An 8799-nucleotide genomic window follows, 5' to 3' on the forward strand; every position below is an offset into this window, starting at 1 on the left:
TAAAATTTTAAAAGATGTGCACTACTAATATTAAAGTTAAACTATCTCTAAAATTACTCAATCTCATCTCTATTTATCACCTGAACTCCACTTCTCACCATATATACATAAGTCATCAACATTCGATTCATTTGCACTCTTTCTCTCTTTTCTTCTCATCTTTCTCTAAAAAAAAAAACATGTTAATGGTGTGGTACAAACTAAAGAAGGCACTAACATGGGTTGTGGTGCACTGGTGGGAGTGTTTCACCCTTAACCAGAGGTCTCAGTTTCGAACCCTGGGTATGGAGAAAATCATGTTGGGATGTCACACCCAAATGGGCTATGCAGAGCGCGATCCATATAAGTCAGAGCTCCAATGTGGGCTCCAGACAACGGGTGAAAAATCAAAAAGAAAAAAAAAAAACTAAAGAAGACACTTTCATTGAAGCCTAAGAATAACAATTCCCAGATTGAACATAACATTCCAATTCACCTGCTATTCCTTAGTCGTCGTCCTTCTTGTCCCATTTCCCATCCCCACCACATGATTAGCCAAGGTTCGTTTTTCATTTTCTCCTATATTTTTATTTTTCGTTTGCTATTTTTTGTACGCAGCTTTTTTGCCGGATATTCATTATACTTGTTCCTTTTCTTACTTTCCAACAACCGCTAGATAGCTTCATTACTAGGAGTGGCAGCCGGCGAAAGACTAGCAAAAATTGTGTTCTTTCCAAGTGAAATTCAATTCTTGTTTTTACTTAAGTATCTTTCATTTGTAGTTTTGATTACGATAGCAAACGAGGAGGGGCATGGAAGGGTGGGGTAGGACAGGACAGTATCAAGGCAACCTTTTGTTGCAAATTTGCGATGAGGCTGATGTGTCAAAGCTTCTTTTATTAAAGTCGAAAAGACTAAAACGACTCTTCAGACTTTTAAGAGGGTGTTATTAAAAGAGGGTGTCCAGATTTTTTTTATATATATTTATTTGAAATAAATACCTTCCCTAGTATAATATTGCAACCCAAGAGTAGATAAATATAATTTTTTTTATAGAAGTGCATATAACTTTTTTTTTAAAAAAAAATTAGAGCTAGATTGGCATAGACGTGTAACACATGTATCAAGTATATATACATACTTAAATTTTTACTGAAGAAAAAAATTAATTGATTTTTCAATCCTGTTTTTAAATTATTAAACCGAATGACACCTTAATAAAATTTCAAAAGATGTGCACTACTAATATTTAAAGTTAAATTATTTTTAAAATTACTTAATCCCAACTCTATTTATCACCCAACCTCCACTTTTCACTATATATACAAAAGTTATCAATATTCGATTTCACAAAATAAAACTTATTTGTTTGTACTCTTTCTCTCTTTGCTTCTCTGTCACGACCCGAGTCTACACCCTGGACGTGGCCGGCACTCAAGAACCATTGTTGTTCCCCAAGCGAACCCTCATCCTGACTGACTGCAAGCGGAAGACTAACTTAAGCATGCAAAAGCTTAAAACTGAATAAAATTCAATAAACTCAACTTTTGGAAACTTTAACTCAAATGAACAACTTAGAATAAAAATGATATATTCAACTTTCCATAAAATAGGCAACTTAAGTCTTTAAAATATTTAATAAAATAAATGAATAATACAGACTTCTCAACTATTCTGACTATCTTTGAAGCCTCTAACTGATAAAGATGGAAGTCGGGACAAGACCCACGACATCCTGACTAAACTGAAAAGTAAATGAAATCCTCCGGAAACAAGGAGGCTCACCATAGCTAACTCGAACTCCCGGATGTATCAACGAATCTCCTGTTGATGATCCTAAATACCTTGTGTCTGCATCATGAAAAGATGCAGGCCAAATGGCTCAGTACGTGGAATGTACGAGCATGTAAGGGGAATTCTAAAACATAGACATAGACTTGAAACTTGATAAAAAAGAAACATACTTACCTCTTCTCAAACTTACTCAACTCAAGGAATACTTAAGGATACTCAAAACTACTCAAACTTACTCAACTCAAAAGTACTCAAGGATAAGCTACTAAACTCAGAGATAAGATACTCAACTCAAAGATATGATATTCGACTCTGGGTACTCAACTCATATAAAGTAACAATACACATGCCATATATGGAAAGCTTTATAAAACAGTAAAAACAACTTAATTCGTTAAAGAAAATGCAATAACAAACTCAACTGTACTTATATAATAAAGTAATATAGTTTCTGTGGGAGTTTCTCTAACCGACAACCACCACTATGAGCCTAAGTGATGATACATCGTCTTTCCCACGCTGCCAGAACTGTCATATACTTTGTCGTCATATAGAACGCTTAACTTAGTGGATCCACTAGCTTATGCTAAAAGCATCTTTAAAGAGTCATTTAAAAAGTATGATCCTTTACTACCCATGATGGCTACATGGTTTATGGAGATGTGAGTTATCTGAACTCAAACTCGCCCCCATATCGGTGTTCAATACTACTCCCAAAATATACTTAGCTCATATATTTGTAAAAACAAAACTCTTTCTTTAGTTTGAGATAATTACTCAAAAACTTAGCTTAAAAGCTCTCTTGGAATCGATGTTCCCTTTCTTGCTCAAAACTCTTTTGAAAATCTCAGTTTCCTCTCATCTTAAATGTGAAAACATTTACTCTTGGGAATACTTAGTTCCCATATACCATTTTAAAGAAAATGAACTTTACTCTTACTCTTTACTCAACTTCAAAGCTTAAGTCTTAAAACAAAGTTTAAACATTTGTAAAAGACTTCTTAAAAATATGGTTCACGCTGAATTATGGACTTGAACGACTCAATGCAAGGTTTTCAATAACTATAGATAGACTCAAATACTTGGAACTCAAGAACTTCAATGATACTACTAATTTCAAGAATGCTCAACTCAGAGGGTTCATGAGGAATTATGAGCATGAATTACTCAACTCAAGGACTCAAAGATACTTATCATCTCAAGATTGTTCGACTTATAATGTTCATGCGGAATTATGGGCATGAACAACTCAACTCATGGACTTCATAGGTAATAGGTAATAGTCCCATGATTAGGATTATAATCTCGAAAGGGTTAGGAACTCGATACTTAAGACTTAGAACTTGAAGATACTACTTCTTTCAAAGATACTAATTAAACTGATGGAGTTCATGCGGGAGTTATGAGCATGAACGATTCGAATCAAGGGTCAAAATATCAATAAGGAACTCAGGTATACGACTCTTCTCATTCTCATACTTACTTCTCAAAACTTAACTCAAATCGATGGTGGATCTCAAAGGATTCACAATTGAACTCAAAGACTTTCTTGAACTCTACTCTTAGCTCTCTCTTGAATGTGCATTATGAATTCAAGAGTTATGGTTTATGATATGAAGGATCTAGGTGATAGTGTAGACTCATGAATACATTCTCCTCACTCTCATTCTCACTTACTCGAGTCTTGAAACAAGTTATTAGAAGTTGTAGAAGACTCCTCAAAGGACTCAAAAGGGCTTTCTCAAAAATGTTTGAGAGAACTCTCAAGACTTGACTCTCAACTCCACCTTGAATGTGATTTATAAATTCAAGGTTGTGATTTGTGATAGGAATGGTCTAGTGATGTTTAGGAGTGTTTTTAGAAAGTTAAACATGAAAAATGATCAAGAAATCACTGTCTGGAAGCAAGTCTGCGACGCGGAGATGAATTAAAATATTTGGTCGCGAATTAACATTTGAGGTAGAGAGGTCCGTGACCTCTCCGCGATGCGAAGACAAACATTATAAAATGGGGAGGTAGGTCCGCGACGCGAAGCAAGGTGCCAGATTCACCTGACTTTTTCCTTCTTCGTTTTCTAACCCCAATTCACCTAAACTCGGTTCTTTTTCTCAATTCCTCTTTAGATTTAGATACCCAGCACATGAACACAAGAGCCTACTCATAAACAACTATAAAATCGACATGATTTCATCAAGAACTCAATAATCTCATCTAAACTCAAGAACTAAAGTCAATTTCAAGAACATCATACTTTCAACTTTCTAGAACGAACTTAACACTGAAATTAACATGATTGGCGTGTGGGTGAACAAACTCAACACTATGGAAGCTTACATACCTGAAAGAACCATCTTCTTGAAGCAACTTGAAGGAAAATCCTGAAAGATGAACCCTAGCCTTAGCGTTTCTTCAATTCCTTGAGCGTAAAATTTTGGAGTGGATGAGAGGGTTTGATTTATGAAAAACTAGTTTTCTACACGTTTAGGGCAATTTAGATGACCTCCTAAGGGTTTTTAGGACTAAAATACCCTTAAAGAAATAATTAAAACGAGCTGGAAGTCGGAATAATTTTTCACCAGGCAGTGAGGTCCGTATTGGCTCCGTAACGCGGAGCCATCGCGGAGCTGCTGCCAGGTTTGTGCGTCGTTAGTAAATCAGTCATAACATTTTACTCAAAGCTCGTAATTTAGCAAACTCGGTGGCGTTGGAAAGAGGACTCGAAGAGCTTTAATTTTCTATCTTGTAGTTCACCTAACTCATCTTGTACTAGGAGTTATGGTCGTTTTAAGTTAACCCAAAACTTAAGAAAACTTAAGAATGACTTGAATGCTTTTCTCTTTAGTCCTTCTTGGAACTCAAGGTGCTACATCTAGTGACCTTAATACTCAAGAAATTTTAAATTCCTTGCAAAAATCTCGCTCACTACGAAGAACAGTTCGAGACTTAGCTCAAAAAATTTCTGGGATGCTACATTCTCATCTTTCTATGAAGAAAAAGAACAAAGAATGTTGATGGTGAGGTACAAACTGAAGAAGATGCTTTCATTTAAATTTAAGGTTGAAAATTCCAGATTGAACATAATATTCGGACTCACCTACTATTCCTTAGTCGTAGTCCTTCTTATCCCATTTCCCAGTCCCACCACACGATTATCCAAGGTCCTGTTTTTCATTCTCTCCTAAATTTTTATTTTTTTATTGCTATTTTTCGTACCCACCTTTTTTGTCAGATATACACCATACTTATTCCTCTTCTTACTTTCCGACAGCCGCTAGATTGCTCCATCACTGGTGTGGCAACTGGCGAAAGACCAACTAAAAATTGTGTTCTTTATTCAAATTGAAATTCAATTCTTGTTTTTACTTAAGTATCTTTAATTTCATTTGTAGTTTTGATTAGGATACCAAAAGAGGATGGTCAGGGAAGGGCGAGTAGGACAGGGCAGTTACAGGGAAACGTTTTGTTGCAAATTTTCTATGAGTCTGATGTGTTAAAGCTCTTCTTCCTAAAGCCGAAAAGATTAATACGACTCATTGGACTCGTAAGAGGGTATTGTTAAAAGAGGATGTCCAGATTCTCTTTTTGATATTTCTTTGAAATAAATACCTTCCCTAATATAATATTGCAATCCAAGAGTAGATGCATATAATTATATTTTTTTTATAAAAATGCATACAGTTTAATTTTTTAATTAATTATAGCTAGATTGTAATACGCATGTAACACACGTGTCAAGTATATATACACACATAAATGTTTACTGAAGAAAAATAATAATTGATATTTCAATCCTCTTCTTTAAATTATTAAACCCAATGACATCTTAATAAAATTTTAAAGAGATGTGCACTACTAATATTAAAGTTAAACTATTTCTAAAATTACTCAATTTTATCTCTATTTATCACCCAAACTCCACTTATCACTATATAACAGAAGTCATCAACATTTGATTTCACAAAAAAATAAACTCATTCATTTGCACTCGTTCTCACTTTGCTTTTCATCTTTCTCCGAAGAAAAAGAAAAACAATGTTAATGGTATGACATAAATTGAAGAAGGCGCTTTCATTTAAGCCTAAGGTTAAAAATTCCTAGATTGAACATAACATTCAAATTCACCTGATATTACTTAGTTGTCGTCCTTCTTGTCCCATTTCCCAACCCCACCACACAATTATCTAAGGTCCTTTTTTCATTTTCCCCTAAAAAAAAATAATTGTTTGTTATTTTCCGTACCCACCTTTTTTGCCGGATATTCTCCATACTTGTTCCTTTTCTTACTTTTCGATAGCCGCTAGATTGTTCCATCATTTGGAGTAATAGCTGGCGAAAGACCAGCAAAATATTATGTTCTTTCTAAGTGAAATTAAATTCTTGCTCTTGTATAAGTATCTTTCATTTGTAGTTTTGATTACTATAGCAAATGAGGAGGGCCGGGGAAGGGCGGGTTATAATAGGGCAACGTTTTGTTGCAAATTTGCGATGAGGCTGATGTGTCAAATCTCTTCTTACTAAAGCCGAAATGATTAATATGAACCCTTAGACTCGTAAGAGGGTGTCCAGATTCTCTTTTTGATATTTATTTGAAATATATACCTTCCCTAGTATAATATTGCAACCCAAGAGTAGATGAATATGGTTTTTTTTTATTTTATAAAAGTGCATATAACTTAATTTTTTTTCTTAATCTGAGCTAGATGAGCATACACGTGTAACGCACGTGTCAAGTATATACACATACTTAAATTTTTACTGAAGAAAAAAATTAACTGTTTTTTCAATCTTGTTGTTTAAATTATTAAACCCAATGACACCTTAATAAAATTTTAAAAGATGTGCACTACTAATATGAAAGTTAAACTATCTCTAAAATTACTCAATCTCATCTATATTTATCACTCAAACTCCACTTCTCACTATATATACAAAAGTCATCAACATTCGATTTCACAAAATAAAAAACTCATTCATTTGCACTCTTTCTCTCTTTGCTTCTCATCTTTCTATGAAGAAAAAGAAAAAAGAATGATAATGGTGTGGTACAAACTGAAGAAGACGCTTTCATTTAACTCTAAGGTTAAAAAATCCAGATTGAATATAACATTCTGATTCACCTACTATTCCTTAGTCATCGTCCTTCTTATCCCATTTCCCAGTCCCACCACACGATTATCCAAGGTCCTGTTTTTCATCTTCTCCTAAATTTTTATTTTTTTTCATTGCTATTTTTCGTACCCACCTTTTTTGTCGGATATTCACCATACTTATTCCTTTTCTTACTTTTCGACAGCTGCTAGATTGCTCCATCACTGGTGTGGCAACTGGCAAAAGACCAACTAAAAATTGTGTTCTTTATTCTAAGTGAAATTCAATTCATGTTCTTACTTAAATATTTTTCATTTGTAGTTTTGATTACGATACCAAAAGAGGAAGGTTAGGGAAGGGCGGGGTAAGATAGGACAGTTCCAGGGCAATGTTTTGTTGCAAATTTGCTAGGAGTCTGATGTGTGGCTCTTCATCCTAGGGCCGAGAAGATTAATACGACTCTTTGGACTCGTAAGAGGGTATTATAAAAAGAGGATGTCCATATTCTCTTTTTGATATTTATTTGAAATAAATATCTTCCCTAATATAATATTGCAATCCAAGAGTAGATGCATATAATAATTATTTTTTATAAAAATGCACACAACTTAATGTCTTAATCAATAAGAGCTAGATTGTCATACGTGTGTAATGCACGTGTCAATTATATATACATACTTAAATGTTTATTGAAGAAAAAAATTAATTGATATTTCAATCGTTTTCTTTATATTATTAAACCCAATGACACCTTAATAAAATTTTAAAAATATATGCACTACTAATTTTAAAGTTAAACTATCTCTAGAATTACTCAATTTTACTCTATTTATCACCCAAACACCACTTCTCACTATATATATAGAAGTCATCAACATTCATTTCACAAAAAAAAAAAAAAAACTCATTCATTTGCACTCTTTCTCACTTTGCTTCTCATCTTTCTCTGAAGAAAAAGAAAAAGAATGTTAATGGTGTGGCACAAACTGAAGAAGGCGCTTTCATTTAAACGTAAGGTTAAAAATTCCTAGATTGAACATAACATTCAAATTCACCTGCTATTCCTTAGTTGTTGACCTTCTTGTCCCATTTCCCAACCCCACCACACAATTATCTAAGGTCCTTTTTTCATTTTCCCCTGAATTTTTATCTTTATTTGTTATTTTTCGTACCCACCTCTTTTGTCGGATAGTCTCCATACTTGTTCCTTTTCTTACTTTCCGATAGCCGCTAGATTGCTCCATCACTGGGACTAATAGTTGGCGAAACACCAGCAAAATATTGTGTTCTTTCTAAGTGAAATTAAATTCTTGTTCTTACATAAGTATCATTCATTTGTAGTTTTGATTACGATAGCAAATGAGGAGGGCCAGAGAAGGCAGGTTATAACAGGCAACGTTTTGTTGCAAATTTGCGATGAGCTGATGTGTCAAAGCTCTTCTTACTAAAGCCGAAAAGATTAATACGAATCCTTAGACTCGTAAGAAGGTGTTATTAAAAGAGTGTGTCCAGATTCTCTTTTTGTTATTTGTTTGAAACATATACCTTCCCTGGTATAATTTTGCAACCCAAGAGTAGATGAATATGATTTTTTTTTAATATATAGAAGTGCATATAACTTAATATTTTTCTTAATCTGAGCTAGATGGGTAACACGTGTAACGCACGTGTCAAGTATATATACATACTTAAATTTTTACTGAAGAAAAAAATTAATTGATTTTTCAATCTTGTTCTTTAAATCATTAAACCCAATGACACCTTAATAAAATTTTAAAAGATGTGCACTACTAATATTAAAGTTAAACTATCTCTAAAATTACTCAATCTCATCTATATTTATCACTCAAACTCCACTTCTCACTATATATATAGAAGTCATCACATTCAATTTCACAAAATAAAATACTCATTCGTTTGCACTATTTCTCTCTTTG

This window comes from Solanum verrucosum, unplaced genomic scaffold, assembly GCF_900185275.1.
Source record: "Solanum verrucosum unplaced genomic scaffold, falcon-dt-bn FXZP01000287.1, whole genome shotgun sequence".
NCBI classification, from domain to species: Eukaryota; Viridiplantae; Streptophyta; class Magnoliopsida; order Solanales; family Solanaceae; genus Solanum; species Solanum verrucosum.